Source organism: Eleutherodactylus coqui, chromosome 8 (assembly GCF_035609145.1).
Source record: "Eleutherodactylus coqui strain aEleCoq1 chromosome 8, aEleCoq1.hap1, whole genome shotgun sequence".
Taxonomy (NCBI): Eukaryota; Metazoa; Chordata; class Amphibia; order Anura; family Eleutherodactylidae; genus Eleutherodactylus; species Eleutherodactylus coqui.
The window spans coordinates 80,130,410-80,148,355 of NC_089844.1; the positions used below are offsets into that span (position 1 = coordinate 80,130,410).

The 17,946-nt window shown below is 41.7% G+C and overlaps 1 protein-coding gene across 2 annotated transcripts in view; it reads right to left on the minus strand.

Moving 5' to 3' along the window:
* XIRP2 (xin actin binding repeat containing 2) overlaps positions 1-17,946 on the minus strand; it is a 190,051-nt gene that overhangs the window by 59,621 nt on the left and 112,484 nt on the right. The window lies entirely within an intron of this gene.

Consider the following 17,946-nt stretch of genomic DNA (forward strand, 5'->3'; position numbering starts at 1 on the left):
CCACCCTTTGTAGTCACACCTGGCAATAGGTGACAGTCTTTCTTTAAGGCCGCCTACACATGAATGGGTCGGATTCTGCATGTGGAATCCCACAGCGGAATACGGCCCTGGCAGCAGTGGTGTCCGTGCGTACCTGCTTTCTTTCTCTTTATCTGTACTGTGGATGGTCCGCACAGCTCACCGTCGGACATGCGCAGTACAGATTTTTTTTTAACGCCTGCTTTTCCCATTGACGCATCATTGATATGACGATGACGCAGAATCTGCAACCTTTCTGCAATGTCAAATGTGGAAGGGCCGCAGAGCGGACAGCTTCCATTGACTTCAATGCAAGCTATCCATGTGAAATCTGTGCAAAAATGGAGCATGCTGGGATTTTGCCGCCGCAAAAGGAAACCACAATTGATTTTTGCTCATGTGCAAGAAGAATCCCTTTTCCATGGCATGCTATGGCAGGTATTTGCTGCTGAATCCAGAGGCGGATGCCCATCCCAGATTCCACAATTCTTTTGTAGGATACTTAAAAAACATTATGAATTGTTTTCCTCCGTGCATGAGTCTTTCATGGTTTTTTTTTTTTTGCCATAAAAGCCTGTAAAAAATGGAAACTTCTAAAAATAGTAAATGTTTCTATTTCCTTGCATTTTTTATGATTCTTACAGCATTTATCATGACATTATTGCAAAATAGTATATTTTTTGTACCTGCATTTTAGTAGTTTTTAATGCTGTTTTTCACATTAGAAATCATGTGATTCATGTAGCACTCTGGAAGGGTAGTTTCACACTGGCAATCGCGATTTTACTGTTAGAAAATCACGGCAATATTGCATCTTTGTTTCTACGATTTTTGAGCGTCAGCGACGCTTTTTTAAAGAATAGTCTTGCATCGCTGTCGCCCGCGTTACAATCACGCATTTTTTTTACGCAAAAGTCAATAGGACCTTCTAATGTTAAAATCATATTGCATCACATCACAGCGCAAGTGTTGCAATGCGATATAAAGGTGGCTCTATAGGGAAACATGGAACAAAAAAAATTGCACATCGCCGAAAAATAGAGCATGTCGTGATTTATTGTTCTCTCAACATCGCATCAGTGAAAACGTCGCAGACGGGAAGGAAGCCGTTGTAAATCATTAGTTTCATAATCTGCGTCTTTACTATCGCATCAGGCGAACATCGCGCGATTTTCTCGCCTGTATGAAACCACCCTTAATCACATAAAGATATCAAGTAGGAACAATGCTGAAAAAATGTAGCAAAATGCGTTAGACATGTATGTTTTTTCAGCACAAACAACAAGCAATGATGATAATGGGAGAAAAATGGTAGAAATTGGCTGAAGTACAACAAGCGGAGAGCACATTGTGTTGGGTAAAAAATATCAGAGAGACGAAGAACAAAGGTGAAGAAAATCGCTGCAGAAAAAAAGCACAGTTTGTATTGCATTTAGCATTTCCCTATTGACTTCTAGATAACATCTGGCTGCGGCGAGAGAATACAGGAAAGAGCGGCAGGTTAAAAAAACCCTGCAAAAAACATGATGTTTTAATACAAAACACTCTTTGCGGATGTGAAACTACCCTTAATTGGATTTGCCAATCTTAGACATATCAGGCTTATCCAAAGTTTGTTCATCCAAAGCTGTCATGTGTGCACCTACCCTCCTACTACTGCAGTCATGTAGTGCACAGCTGGAAGCTCATTAGCTTTGTATTAACACATTTACCAGTTTAATTCTCTCCAAGATCAATGCAAAGTGGATAAAAATAGTTTAGTACATTTTGTGCCAAAGCTCCACTTAGCAGTTACACAAATAAGCAGTGATATGTTAAATTGCTCTATTATGTTAGGAGATCTTATTGAAAAGGCATGTAATTAAAAGAAGTAAAATGTAATCTACAGGAGTGGACTGAAATATAATAAGAGTTCTGTGCAGAGCAGTGGATTCATTCCAGATGTGAAGGAGTTACCCTAGTCTTAGGTGTTCTCCCTATAAAATAGTATAGATGTGTTAGATTGCCATTTCCCAAATCAGCGCCCGACATAGTCAGGATACAATAAATCTTGTCTGTGCAGCAATGAAACGCTGATGATTCGCTTCAAAATAAGAAACAGTTGGAAGGTTACCGCAGGGAGCAATTACAACGTGCAAAGATAATTAGTAAAATTTGATGTTTTTCTTACTATTTTATCATTTAATTTATGGTATAATGAATGAATTCTGATAGATTTGCTAGGATTAAAAGTGCCTATACACCTTCAATAACCGTTGGCTCAACACTTGTTTGGCCAACAGCTATTTCGCCTAACCGCTATACACATAGATGCTTTATTCGGCCGAGCATGAAGGAGGATTGATGCGTTGGAGCTGTGGTGCAGGTGAAAGCTGCTGTGTATGCCCTGTACGGCGAGAATAACAAACAGAGAAGTCCTGAATCATATAAGACGCAATATATCACTGGAGCGGAACATGGCCGGACTCAGACTCACGGATTTTGGCCATGTAATGCGGGCAGAGGTCCTAGAAAAATCTATAATGTTTGGACAGATCAGTGGCAAAAGAAGACCCGGCCGCCAAAGGACACGATGGCCGATACTGTCAAAGCTGATACTGGCATGGATATCACAACTGAAAGAAGCAGTGGAAAAGCAAACAACATGGAGGGAGGGAGCTTTTAGGGTCACCAAGGGTTGTGAACGACTAAATGGCTAACAACAACATGCTTGTATAGGAGTGTAAAGGTCCATTTACACACACAGATGATCACTCAAAATTTGTCAGAAACTGAGTTTTGAGCAATCTTTTTGCATTAGGTACTAATGAGCTAATTAGCCCATTAGTAGCTACCTAACTTCATTTGCATGTATTTAGAGAACAGGGAATGGTCTGTTCTCTAAATACATCGCTATTGTTCTCCAGCAGGACAGCAACTGAAAGAACGTTATCAGCGCTGCCCGCAGAGAACTCAGCATGCAGTCCCTCTTATCAGGGATGACGGATTTTAAGCTGAGCTGAAGTCAGCGATGGACGAAAAGTGCACGACGGGCACACATTTACAAGCATGGCTTTTAAGCATATTTTCAGTGATAATCGTTGTGTGTAAAAGGGCCTTTAGCCGCTACCGGACACCTTTAGAGTTGGCTTATTTCCTCTGAAAACAAAAGAATCAGACATGTAAAATTCAGCATGCCCAATCCTTCCTTTCCCCAAAATCATCTGTCGGGGAGTGTCAGGAAGCTTCTGCACACATACGCTCGTTGGCCAAACCTGCTGAAAATGGCAGGATCGGTCGACTTTAATTTTATATGTATGGGGGCCTTAATGGGGTTGTCCAGGGTTGGAAAAACATGGCTGCTTTATTCCAGACACAGCACCACCCTTGTTCATAAGGTCATGTGTGGTATTGCAGCTCATCTCTGTTGAAGTGAATGGGAGCTGTGCTACAGTACCAGAAAAAACCCACGGAGAAGGGTGGCGCTGTTTTCGGAAGAAAGCAGCCATGTTTTTCTAACTCTGGACAACCCCTTTAAAACAGTTAGCAGATTTGAGTGGGGCTATTCCCATAAGAAATAATGCTGTCTTTTCTGTTCCCCAATCCACTCCAGACTGCAGGTAACGAGGATAACGATCAGACCACAATTTGTTAGTAATCAATTCAGAAATTCAGGTCATTCTAAGTGTTTCATATACATTTTTTTGCAACTGCCATTAATTTGGGTCTTTACGGGATCTATCATGAAGTGGCATATGCCTTGGGTGTGAACAATAGCAGGATGTTTCTCTTGGCTTACTGTACTGCCAGATGAATTACAGGAGGGAATGTCATTGACAATGTAAGGCCGTGTCTTCCTATTAATTGTGCGGTCTGTGGTGTTGCTGAATATCAGTAAGGTCAAGTGGTATAATCAGCGCTGAGCGTCCTTAGATCTTATAAGTAAGTGTCTCTAAACAATAATAAAACCCATTAAATGTAGGACGCAGGCGGCAACCTCATCCTGAATCTGGTAACAGTCATTTCAGAATGTCCTGTTCCAGCAAATAAAACCAATTACAATAAGCTATTAGTGCCTATTCCCCAGCATGACCCACAGTATTTCCATCATCACACCCAAATTCCTGTTCTGGACACTTCTTTTTTTTTTTTTTTTTTTTACAGTAAAATCAGATCAAACAAGAACAGTGAGCTCTCCATATATTTATTTAAAGGGGTAGTCTAAGAAATGAAAAAATAATGGCTGCCATCCACAGCCTGTGAGACCTGTCCTAGAGTGTAATTAGATGGGTTGATGAGACCTGGGAGGAGTGGAGTTTGAGCCCAAGCTGGAGACTAACATAATACTTTGTTGCTGTCAGGAATGGTCCAAAAGTGTGGTGTTAAACTCCACCCTCACCAGTGGCTCCTCCCACTCTCATTTGAGGTCTCATCTAGCTGTCTTATTTGCATTCTAGAATAGGTCTATTTTTGTTCATTTCCTAGACTAACCCTTGAAGTGAATACTTACAGTTCCCATAAAAAATAACTTTGTATTGTGTTGTTCCTCACTTATTACTTCTGCAAGTGCAAAAAATAAAATGTATGTCACCATTCCCCTTGTCAATAGGATGTGCCTTTACACAATATGACAAACAGTGCTGATAGTATCATAGAGGATGCATACACTATCCTACTAAAAGTAATTGGAGACCTGAGCAAGAATCAAAAGTAGCATTTGTTTACTTATGTTGATACTTAGTGAGGCTCTTTTGGCCCTAATGACATTGGATACTCTTTGTGGCATACTTTTTACTAACATCTAACACACTTCAGCTGGTATTTCCATCCATTCATCCTGTAAATGTTTGGGAAATTCTCGAAGAAGAAGATGCATCTGCCATCTACACTGGTGCAAGGAGCATCGTCATTGGGCAGTTGAACAATGGAAGGACATTTAATGAAATGACAAATCACACTACTCCATCTTCGAATCAGATGGGACATACCTGGGTTTGGAGGTAACTGGGGAATACATTTTACCTAAGTATGTTGTGCCAACAGTAAAGTATGGTGACGGTTCCATTATGGTCTGGAATGGTCTCGGTCCGTTGGTTGTAGTGGCAAGACCTTGACACTCTAGACAGTAATGTGCTGCTGACAATGTGGCAATACTCTGGGAATGGTCAGCCATAATCCAACAAGACAATGTGCCTTGTCACTAATCCAGTGCTGTTTTACATTGGTTTGAGGATATGGATGTTCCATGACTGAACTGGCTGCACAGAGTCCCAACCTGAACCTACTGAACATCTTTGGGACTAACAGGAATGTTAGGTCAGGAAATATGAAAAGCGTTCATCTTTTTTTTTAATTTGCAGGATGAATGGAGGGAAATACCAGCTGAAGGGTATCAACGTTAGTAGATAGTATGCCATGCAGAGTATCCAATGTCATTAGGACCAAAGAAGGCGCCGCTAAGTATTAATATATGGAAATAAATACTACTCTTAGATCTTGCTCAGGTGTCCAATTATTTTTGGTAGGATAGTTTACAGTATCTATCTTATATAGGATCACTTAGACTGGATGCAAGCTATTAATTAAGTCTGTACAGAGGTTCAACCTCTGAATATAAATGAGTTTTTTTACGGACAGCAAACAGAGATCTTGAAAATGACAAAATATACTACACAATTGCATAAGTTGACACGTACAATGATTTAGCATTCTCTTCTGCAACGGATGGACTTTGTATGGGACAGATAAGGAATGGTCATAGCTATGATATCTTCTCAGAAGCCAATATAACTAAAACGGCTCAATAGAATTTTTTATTACTTGACAGAAAAGGACGACTGAAGGTCATTTATTTATCCGAGAGAAGCGCTTCATTCTTTTATCACTTGTAGCTTCTCTAAACTTAAGATTTATCTTCTTATGATTTAAATAATCAACATTTACAGGTTTCTGTTAGAGATGAGCGAGCATACTCGTCCGAGCTTGATGCTCGCTCGAGTATTAGGGTGCTCGAGATGCTCGTTACTCGAGACGAGCACCATGCGGTACTCGTCTTGATTAAACAAGCATTGACCATTGAATTCAATGGAGCCGGCAATACAGCCGGCTCCATTGAAAGCAATGGCCTGCCGGCGAGCGCGGGATGAATTGTCGGGAAGGGCTTAAATATATAAGCCCTTCCCTGCAATTCATCCAGAAATATGTAAAAAATATATATATATATATACTCACCTTGTCCCGGCAGAACGATGTTAGCCCATTGAATTCAATGGAGCCGGCAATACAGCCGGCTCCATTAAAAGCAATGGGCTGCCGGCGATCGCGGGATGAATTGTCGGGAAGGGGTTAAATATATAAGCCCTTCCCTGCAATTCATCCAGAAATGTGTAAAAAAAAAATATATATATATATACTCACCTGGTCCCGGCAGACAGAGTTCAGCGCGGCCAGCCGCATTCCTCCTGAACTGCTCTGAACAGCTGTGAGTAGTATTCAGCAGCCGGGGATTTAAAATCCCCGCCTGCTGAATGAGCTGCCTCTAATTGGTCACAGCCTGACCAATCAGAGGCAGATTCCACTCACACACCCATTCATGAATTTATGAAAGGGTGAGTGACTGCTGCCTCTCATCTGATTGGTCCCGCTGAGCCAATCAGAGGCAGCAGTCACACACCCATTCATAAATTCATGAATGGGTGTGTGAGTGGAATCTGCCTCTGATTGGTCAGGCTGTGACCAATTAGAGGCAGCTCATTCAGCAGGCGGGGATTTTAAATCCCCGGCTGCTGAATACTACTCACAGCTGTTCAGAGCAGTTCAGGAGGACTGCCGCTGGCCGCGCTGAACTCCGTCTGCCGGGACCAGGTGAGTATATATATATATTATTTTTTTACACATTTTTGGATGAATTGCAGGGAAGGGCTTATATATTTAACCCCTTCCCGACAATTCATCTCGCGATCGCCGGCAGCCCATTGCTTTCAATGGAGCCAGCTGTATTGCCGGCTCCATTGAATTCAATGGGCTAACATCGTTCTTCTCTGCCACAGCTGCTACAGCTGTGGCAGAGGAGAACGATCTTAATGCTGACAGTGCGGGGGAGGGGGGGGGGTCTCACTCTTGCCACTATTGTGGCTTAATAGTGGGACCTGGGAACTTGAGATGCAGCCCAACATGTAGCCCCTCGCCTGCCCTATCTGTTTCTGTGTCGTTCCCATCACTTTCTTGAATTTCCCAGGTTTTGACAAATGAAAACCTTAGTGAGCATCGGCGATATACAAAAATGCTTGAGTCGCCCATTGACTTCAATGGGGTTCGTTACTCAAAACGAACTCTCGAGCATCACTGAAAGTTCGACTCGAGTAACGAGCACCCGAGCATTTTGGTGCTCGCTCATCTCTAGTTTCTGTCCTATAAATGACTCCATGGAGTGCATGCAATAATAGCAGCGACATAAAATTAGCTCCTGTAGTTTTAAGCATCCTGGTCACCACAATTATTGTAGACGGAAACATGGAAAAGTTCAGATGGCTTAGAAAAAAAATTACATATATATATATATATATATACACATATATATATATATATTCATTGAGACAAGAGGCCTGCAAGCTCTCAAACATCCCCAAAAAGTAACTGCAAATTCATTTTAACAGCATGATAATCTCAATATACTGTACATGTGGGCACCACCATAGCTGGTTGGCATTACCAGCTTGCTGCTGTGTGGTCCTGGGTTCCAATTCCACCAGAACTCCTTGCATTCTCTACAGGAAGTTGGAACACTGGAGGTAACTTTTATTACTTTGTATTTTTTCTAATAATTAATAAAACTTTTTTGGTTATTCCCTTTACATTTTTCTTAGCCTATATAAAACTATTAAACTTATGATTGTTGGATCGCTCATACCGTATAATGCAATACCATGATATTGCATTATACTGCATTCTCTCAGACAGTCTATCAAGACATGCCACAGGCACGCTTTGATAGTCAATTATTCATGGAGCCCTGGGGGCCTTTAGGAGATCACAGGCCACCATAAAAACTGAAAGGCATCCACCGATTACATTGTGGTTTGGGAGCCCTGAATGCCGTTTGGGGTATTTATAGAGTTAAGAGCCGTGTCATGTGAAAGCTGGTTGCGGCTGTTGCCATTGAGTGTCATCTCTCAAACATGGTTGACACCTACGGTGTATATTGCAGGCTCGGTTTACAATCGCTCTTCATACTCGGACACCTATACATGGTGCACACCCAGAAGAGGTTTACCTACTTTGACATTGGCCCTATTGTATGCTTTGCAAATAGGGAAAATTAAATTATGCGCCCCACTGGGGACAGGGACTAATATAAATGGTGCCAATCTCTATACATAGCTGCAGAATATCTAGGTGCTTTATAATCAAGGGTAACTAAAGTAAAACTTTGCAATATAGTAATTTCCCATCAAATATTTATACCCCAGCAGGTAAATATAAAGCTATATACAGAACATAAATGAATAGTAAGCAATGTTCCCATAAATTGGCGTTATCTTGAACACATTAGAGATGTTATGTATCGGCGATCCAGCAAAATATTGTATTTACTGTACTCGGAGGATATTATAAAATGACAGGCAATAGCTCAGCGGTAACTAGAAACTTACTTTAAATGATTAGAAGGCCAGGAAGCGGTGAGCTCTACACGCAGCTTTAATAACACTGCTTATTTGTTACCTGCGCCACAGGGAGGCAAGACCAGCATTTAATATCATTTCATCCTGCGGCGGTAAATAAAGTGGTGGCAGATTTCAGTGAACATTGTATGAATCATCTACATAAACATCTGTGATAGGACACAGGATACAATGTACCGGAAAGGACATCATTGTATCAGCCTTGCTTCCATAAGGTCCAGTAGTAGAGGCTGCGCAAGAGCTACAGATCGGCATAGAGGTGGCTTTACATGGGTCTATAGTAATGGCTCTAAAGATAGATTACGGGTGACAGTCTTCCCGTGTAAACATGGGGCCTGACAGGACGAGAGAGCAAGAATCGCTCATCTGTCGGAGTCACTTGACTCTTGGATTACCTAAAAACCAAGTGGCTACTGGCCCGTGCCAAGAGGAAGTTATTCTTCAATGAATGACTGCCTGCTGGAGGCAGGAGGATGGAGGTGGATGGCTGGAAGAGATCTCCAGAGCATTTTACCTCCATTTGTGCCAAACGAAAAAAGCAGATCCAGCAGCACCCCCAAATCTGATACTTTGGGGAGGTGGTTAGAGATGCATGCCTGGGGACGGATCAGGACCCTCAACCCAAATAAGCCAAGCAATATGGAAAGAAATCCAGGTAGCATCATTCATGGATGCTGGGAGCGTAAGGCCGAATGCACACGGTATGCACCAATTTTGCATTGAGAATTCCACAAGGAATCCGGCTGTGAGCACCGCAGGTGACCCTGCGTACCTGTGTGTGCAGGCAGCAGCGTACGCGCGGACCTCTCTTCTTCTGGCTTCTCTATACTGTAGATGGTCCGCACGGCTCGCCGCCGGACATGCACAGGACAGATTTTTTTTAAAGCTCCTGCTTTTCCCGTGGAATCCGCGGCCCATCCGCAGTTAAAAATTGCTGAAATGCACTAAAATAGAGCAGACAGGGCTTGTTTTTTGAGTGAGGAGCTGTAGTTTATATGGGTACCATTTTGGGGTATATACAGCTTTTTTGATGACTTTTATTACATTTTTAGGGAGGGAAAATGAAAAAATAAGCATTTTGCCTCAGTTTTATAGATTGTCTTTTACGCTTTTTGCCGTGCAGGATAAAAAGTGTGTTCAATTTGTTGTACAAGTTGTTATGGATACAATGATAACAAAAAAAAAATGTTATACTAATGGGAAAAAAGCACAAGAAAGGGCTTTTTAAACCTTTGTTTACGCTATTTTTATCTTTTTTTACACTATTTATGTCCCTGCAGGGGACTTGCACCATAGCACCTATGATCGCTATGATTAGGCATTGCAGGACTTTTCTAATAGTAATCATAGGTAATGGCAAGGCAGGCCACTTGTATCTGGTGTCCTGCTGCCATGGCAACCCATCGGCCCTCTGCAATTACATCACGGGGATCCGATGACATCACAGAGGGAGCATGCTCCTTCCGTGAACCCTTTACATGCAGCAATCTACACAGATCGCAGCATGTAAGGGGTTAACAGCGGAGTTGCTGCCCCCGATGCCCCTTCCCTGTTGCAGTGGGAGACCGGCTATCGGTGACAGACGGCTCCCGCTGCCAGATGGCGCGGGATCTCTTTTGATCTTGTGCTATGGGGCATAAGTGTATGACCTGTTGCATTACGTACCCCGTCGCCAGGCCGTACAGTCACCCTGTGGTGTTAAGGGGTTAAAGGATCTGTCTGGGATTAGAATAAAAAGGATCTAATTTTTCCAGAAACAGTGCCACTCTCGTCCAAGGGCTGTTTTTGGTACTGCAGTTCATATCTCTTCAAGTGAAATAGGACTCTGTTTTTGGAAAGAAGCATAACTTTGTTTTTTTAATCCTGGACAGCCCCTTTAATTGGAATATTATTTTGCAGCATAAAGTGGTTGTTACTACAGATACAATGTTTATATAATTTGTATATCTATTTTGTCAAAATGTGTATCATCACTCGTAAAATATTCCTTTATTTGTAATGAAGCTTTCCACAAATCATCAAGACATGGAGCCATTGATTGTGACTCACAGCCCTCGTAATCTAAGACAAATGATCATCCCAGAGCCACTTCTGGCAGAGTTGTACTTTAATAACAGCTGGAAAGTCATGGGTTGCTTATACTTTCATTAGACCATTGCAGCAACCAGCAATGTATGACAGAAACTCTGCAAACTATTTTACCCTCCAGTTGAGTCACAGGTGGATCTGTCATAATGACTTATTCCCTGTTTGCTTCATGTTCTCATGAATATAGCAACACCATGTACTGAGAATGGAATCGCTGGTAGCAAGAAGTAGGCAGGGCTAAAAATTACTCTTCTGAGTCAATTTCCAGATTCTCATTTGAATACATTCCCAATGATACTTTTGTATATTTGATACATTTATTCCCAGTGCTGTGTTTATTTCACTATAAGTTTATGTTACTCTGAAACCCACCATGTTGTACTCATATTCAGCGGCACTGCTAGAAAAGGGCACACTGGTTTGACTTTGGGCTATCTGAGGAGACAGCACATTGGGAAACTCCAGTTTCCAACCTTGACCCTTCCAAGTTATGCAGTCTTTGCTGAGAGATCCCTAAGCCATTACTTGCAGAATAGTCCCGGTAGTGTAGCTGCTGATGCTCTACAGGGCCGAAGTGCAGTACCTAATGGTGTGAACAGATGCATATCCAGACCTGTATTAATGGTCGGCGCTGGTGGCACAGTAGGCATAATGTGGTCCAGGCAGAAGGCCAGAGCAGGCCACAGGCAATAACAAAGTCCAGTAAACAGAAATAACATCAAGGAGCACAGAAGTAAGACTAACAAGAGTCAGAGCAGGAGTCAGAACTGGAATACACACAAACAAGGGCATCGGCACAATGGCTGATGTAGACCAATTGCTTAGGAATCCTTCTTAGGGGGACGATGCCTAATATAGTCAGGGGTGAATGGGGACTGAAGGGGGACCAGATTAAGGAGTGTGTGTGCATGTGCAAGTCCTATGGGTAGAAATCAGGGGGTGAGCTGATGAGGCATTACAGGGAGTAGCCATGACCAGCAGTGCCATCTTAACAGCATTATGGGCCCCCAGGCAAAGAAGTGTACTGGGGTCCCTATAACAACTACTCGCAGGAATAAAAATGGGGATGCGGGAAGCACAGGATGACGTTGAGAAAACTCGGGAGGACGAGTGAGTTAGTAAATGGCGACCTAGACCGGAAGTCTAAGTCTCTGGTGTCCATTCTCCTTTTGCACTGTAGGCATCTCTTTGTTTATAGTGCCAGGCTACTTTACACTCGAAAAATAGAGAAGATGTTCTGTGCTTCACAAGATAATCCACACATCCATTCGGCGGGAAATCTCTCTTTATATTATAGAAATTATGGATAATTTATATAAAGAATTATGTGTAATTTACTAAAGGAATTATGGGTTATTTGAAAGTGAAACAGAAAGTGACAAAATTAAAGTCTTCAGACATGGCATAGACAGACTGGAGCCAAGTTCATATCCCACCACACAACGTTATCATATATGATACATGGTGCATTGAAATGTTAACATACATAGATTACTATGGGGCCCCTATGCTTGTGGGGCCCCCGGGCAAGTGCCCATCAGGTGCATGCTTTAAGAGAAGCGCATATCACACGAGCAGCACTTATAGCCCAGTAAGGGTGGGACAAACCTATGATGCAACAGCTGCCAGGACGTGGATCTAAGACAATATATAGAAAAAATCAGGACAGCGCTTCCAGAGTAAACAGGTCTATATCATCAAAAAGCGTGCTGAAAATAGTGTATATAACTCACCCGGTGTTTAGTGAAGATCCTATGGACAGGATCTCCACTCACACCCCTTATCCGGATAGCCCTTCTATGTGTTGTGTCTTTTTTGTTCCCTGGTGTCCTGCTGTGCCAGTCAGCTGGGGAGCCGCATGGATCTTCCGTCTCTCTGCCAGAGAGCCGCTCAAGAAAATGGTCCGTTTAAAATGAATATGGATCCGCACTCCGAGAAACTGACACTTCTATCTTCCTTTTAAGTCAGTTTATTTCTTTACACACTACGCGTTTCGTCCTTCCAACAGGACTTTTTCAAGTATATTCACATGGCAGATTTTGGTGTTAATTCGGCACCAAAATCTACATCCCAATCATTTGGGATGTGTAAAGGGACCAACAATCAGCCGAGGAATGAGCTAGCATTGTTCTGCGGCTGATTAGCTCATTCAAGCAAACATAAAAGTGTTCATTGATCAGCTATACATCTCCTCGTGTGAACAGAGACATGTACAGACGGTCTAAGAGGACCAACGATTGCAGTAGTGATCTTTCCTTCCCATAAGCCTATTTTTGGCCTGTATAAAATAAAATGTGTCCTGATCGACATACATGTTGATCGTTGCATCGGGAAGCCCATGTAAATCCAGTATAAGTCTATAAGAGCTAGCAGAAAGGGAAAACAGTTGCATAATTGATAATAACAGGATACTTTTTAACAACTGTATGATGGCCTACTAGAGATGACTACTGCATTATGTATCTGGGGGTGTCTGAGAAAGACGAGAAAGCATCTATAGATATTACAAGTAAGTGAACTTGTTGATGGGGTGATCATAGTGGCAGAAATGATATGAGAGGGATGAGAGAGGAGCAGATTAGGTAATAGTAAACCCCCTAAACATAACTCACAATGCCTAAATAGACCTAAAGGTGTCCTATTCTATAAAGAAATAGAATCAAGAGGCTGCAATCATGATCAGGTGAAGTTTTCTAATTAAAACTTGGCCCTGATTCAGAATCTGCCTTGATATACCAATGGTAGATGCTCCTGCCTATAGACAATCATGGGATGGGTGAATGATAGAAAGTTGTTTCCCTCCTTTTTTCCAGACCATGGGAACAATTTTGTTGTTTCGAAATCATGATGTTCAGTATTATATTATCTTGACTGAAGATGGCTGAGATAAGAACACTGCTGATTACGAGGTGGCTGGGATAATGGAAACAGCCAAGCTTGGCTGAGTAACCCTAGTTCCATAACTCCCATAGAAGTCAATAGGAGTTATGCCAACAGCATAGCACAAAGAGCTACTCTGTTTCCTCAGTTCCTGAGTAACAGAAACAGCGTAGATCACTGTGCTGCTCTGTTTGCATAACTCCTATTAACTTCTATGGGAGTTATGGAAACAGCAGAACACATGTGACTTGGCTGTTTCCATCCTCCTATCCACTCTCAGCGACTACATTAAGGGGAAACTAGGGACAATGTGGGCCCTAACTCAAGATAGACCCATACCTATACATTTTTTATGGCATTTCCTTTGGATATGCCATAAAAGTCTGTGATTGGAATACCCATTTAATAGAACTTTAGAATAACAGCATCTATGATAACTGCAGTTTTCAAAGTTTCATTTTAGAGCCATTGTACGCTACGACTGCGTCATGATCTCTCAATGAGCTAAACCTTGCCATTAAATGTTTTCTAAAAATATATATTACATCATCTTGACAGATAATTGTGTTTCCATGGCAGCAAAGGCTGTTAAGAGAACTTATTAGAGTCAATTTTAAAGCAGTGTCATGCTCCGTTAATGGACAGTGAAATAAACAGGGCCGTCCATCAACCAAATGCTGTGTTGCTTAAACTCTTTGAGAACATTATTTAAATAAGAGCACTCCAAAGTCTACAATGAGGTTCAACTATGAAACTATAGAAGCAATTATTAGGAGAGTCTCAGAAGCATTTTGTATTTGGGACCTTATGACTTCCTGATATTGCAGACGAAGATACTTTTTTTCTCAGATCTATCTTTTTTTGGCTTTTAACACAGTTTTAGAAGTAAGGATTTTATAAATAATATGTAGTCGTCTCTTACATAGCATACATATATGGTGAAGTCAAGGGTTGGTCACTTTCTTGGGACCACCATCTTTTCTCCCAAGATGGGTGGCACACTCTCAGGAACTCAGTTCACAATGAAGTTTTCTATTTAAATTTGCCTTATGCTAGTGTTATGTCCAACCTGGACATAAGATTAGTGTTCCTAAGGGATGGATATACACACACTGAAAAAAAATGGATAACACAATATAGCAATAAGGAACACAAAATAGGAAGAAAGGGGAAACTGATTCTAACACTATTAAACTGACGGACTATTGTACAAGTGGAGTAACCGCCCTGATGAGGGCAACCCAAAGTCAGGAACCTGGGGTGTTCCTTTCTGTGTTTAGATGGTGACAAGGGAAGGTGAAAATAGGAATAAAAACACAATAAAGTCACACATAAGACAGGGTATAAGATGTAATAGAGCCCCATAACAAGCAGATGTCAACTGCTGTCTTAATTGATTTATGAGCAAAACAGAAAAAGGGAATGCTGACAAGACCAGAGCTCCACCAGGCAGATGAATAACCGGTGTCCTTTGAAAGGAGAGGTAGGAATAAATACACAACCATTAATGTTGATTAGTCGGCAGGGGAACCACCTCCCCGTCGACCAATCACTCTACACATACATAGAGAAGTGTCTTTGTCGGCACTCAGTGCAAAAATTACTGGGTGCATACACAGCTACTAGGATCACATAGGCTGGAGCTAATACTGTGATGTCACCTCAGACCCAATCCTGTGATGCCGCCAGCATGCCGTAAGAGCTAGTTTTATAGCACCACAGCAAATCTTAATCTTGGTTGCTTGGCTTTGAACTAAATATTATATATGACCCTCTCAACATTTAGGCACAGCACCTCAAAACGTGCACATACAGTGCATACATTGTCAGTTGGCTACAAGAACAAGGCACGTCTCATACTCCTTCTTGTGTTGCCTCACACAGACTTTTCCTCATAACCTGTCTACAGACTGAGTGTGAGCCATGAACCAGGGAGCCTAGAAGTTACTGTACTTCTGATAACTCCTCCACTCTTTTAAGCAATGCCTCTCAAGTAGAGCATAATTAGGCTGCTCCGCATCATAGAACCCTTCTGTATTGACGCTTTTCCTATACTTTCACCTTCTAGTTACTCAAAGTCATCACTACAGTGGCTGCACTGCTAAAGTATCTATAAAGATGTTCAGAGGCAAAGGATATACATTGCTCTCAAAATGTATATGTGCATCTACTCAAAATACATTGGTTGACCAACTAGAAAACAAAGTAAAACGGAACAAAACAGACAGCATCACTGGGTACTCCATATGTAAGTTTAGAGTGTTAGTAGTGATCTGGAAAGAGGGGACAATATCCATTTTATTTTACATGGTGTGATTGTTCCCAGCAATAAAAACCAAGTCATCTTGTAGATATGATACCCTTTAATGACTAACAAAAATACATGATGTTTTAGTGAACTTTCAAACCTCTCAGGACGCTTCCTCAGGCATAATGAAATAGATCCGAAGAGGCATGCATATATATACTCACATACTTATGACAAGGCACAGACATGATGTGATTAATTTTGCACTTAAAAGAATACCACAACAGGATGAGTGGAGAAATAAATAAATACTTCAATAGTCCACTGATAAAGATGTGAAGGTTTTATGGTCTCTGAATTAGGCTTTTTTCATTTTACAAGGTGAGACAGTTAGGGTCCCGGCTACCTAAGGTATGGCCCAACAGAGACGACCTACTCCGTGTAGATAGGAACTTGTTCTTGGTGTTATTCTTCCACACCATAAGTTCCTCAAAACTGTAGAGCTGATCTATCTCCTCAAACCACTGTTGGATGGTAAGGTTATGTTTTGAAGGCCCAAATCTGCAGTTAGGGATCCTAAGTAGAGATGAGCGAGTATACTCGCTAAGGCACATTACTCGAGCGAGTAGTGCCTTAGCCGAGTATCTCCCCACTCGTCTCTAAAGATTCGGGGGCCGGCGCCCGTGACAGGTGAGTTGCGGCGGGGAGCGGGGGGGAGAGAGAGATCTCCCTCCATTCCTCCCCGCTCTCCTCCGCCACTCCTCGCCCCCCCTGGCCCCAAATCTTTAGAGACGAACGGGGAGATACTCGCTAAGGCACTACTCGCTCGAGTAATGTGCCTTAGCGAGTATACTCGCTCATCTCTAATCCTAAGCAAACATTCTTAATTCCTTGTTAAACCTGACTCCAGAATAATTTGAGTTTGGGATGTAAGAGCCAAATGTGTGATGGCAATTAATAGGCTACATATTTCTCTAATGAGAAAACCAATGTGCAGTAATGAGGAAAAGACTGAAGACAGAGCAGTGACATTGCTAATAATGACTTTTCATTTCTCGAACACACGCAGTGATATTTATAATTGCAGAGTAAGTCTCTGCTCAGATTTTCAAAATGAAGTAACATGACGAGCATTAGCAGGTGGAAAAAGTTCAAAAGAACTTTTTATTCTCCCATAGCAAAAATTGGCAGCTACATTTCGACCTGTTGGTCTTTCTCAAGCTTGGGTACTTGGGTAAAACCAATAGTGATAGAATCACTTACAACATAGAACAAAAGTAAGGGCACCTTCACATCAATTATAATCACCGTGGGCTGTGTGCATCAAAAAGCCTGCAGCAATTACACTGGAAAACTACAGAGGCCACATTTGTACCTAAATGATGTGTATTTGGCCACACTTTTTGTAGCAGATCTGCTGCAAGATTTTTAAATTTTTGTTTTTGTAAAGTATCAAGATAATTAAGATAACAAGCATACAGATTAATTTCAGCTTTCTCACAGTTTAAGTAAAAAAAAAACTTGTACAAACATCATGGTTGCAGAATACTGAGTACATTTAACTTTTTCAAGGGTTTTGAGAGGGTGTGGGGTGGTGGGGGGAAGGCGAGGTAAGAAATGGGGGAGAGAAGGGGAAGACAGTTGTGAGGGGGATTCACAAGTGATTTAGGAAGTCATGCAGTTTGAAATTTTATCTAAAACATGTACGATACCCGACTTCTTTGGATCTGCTGCAAGATTTGACCCTTGTATTTCAAGGGTTGAATTCTGCAACATAAATGGACATGCTGCTGATTTAGAATCCACAGCCTTTTTAAAAAACGCTGCATCACGTGACAGAGATTTTGGAAATGTCCTCCACATTGCTTGTACAGTAGATGCTCTGTAGAAATTTTGGCATTGGAAATTCCGTAGCATTTCCACCATCTATGAAGATTGTCTAAGTCTACAGTATGTGTGTTGTGCTAATGTTACAAATCATTTTAGGAAAAATGAATAATAGAGAAATAAGACAGGCAATAAGTTGCCTCTCCCCTGACAGGTTTTGGACAC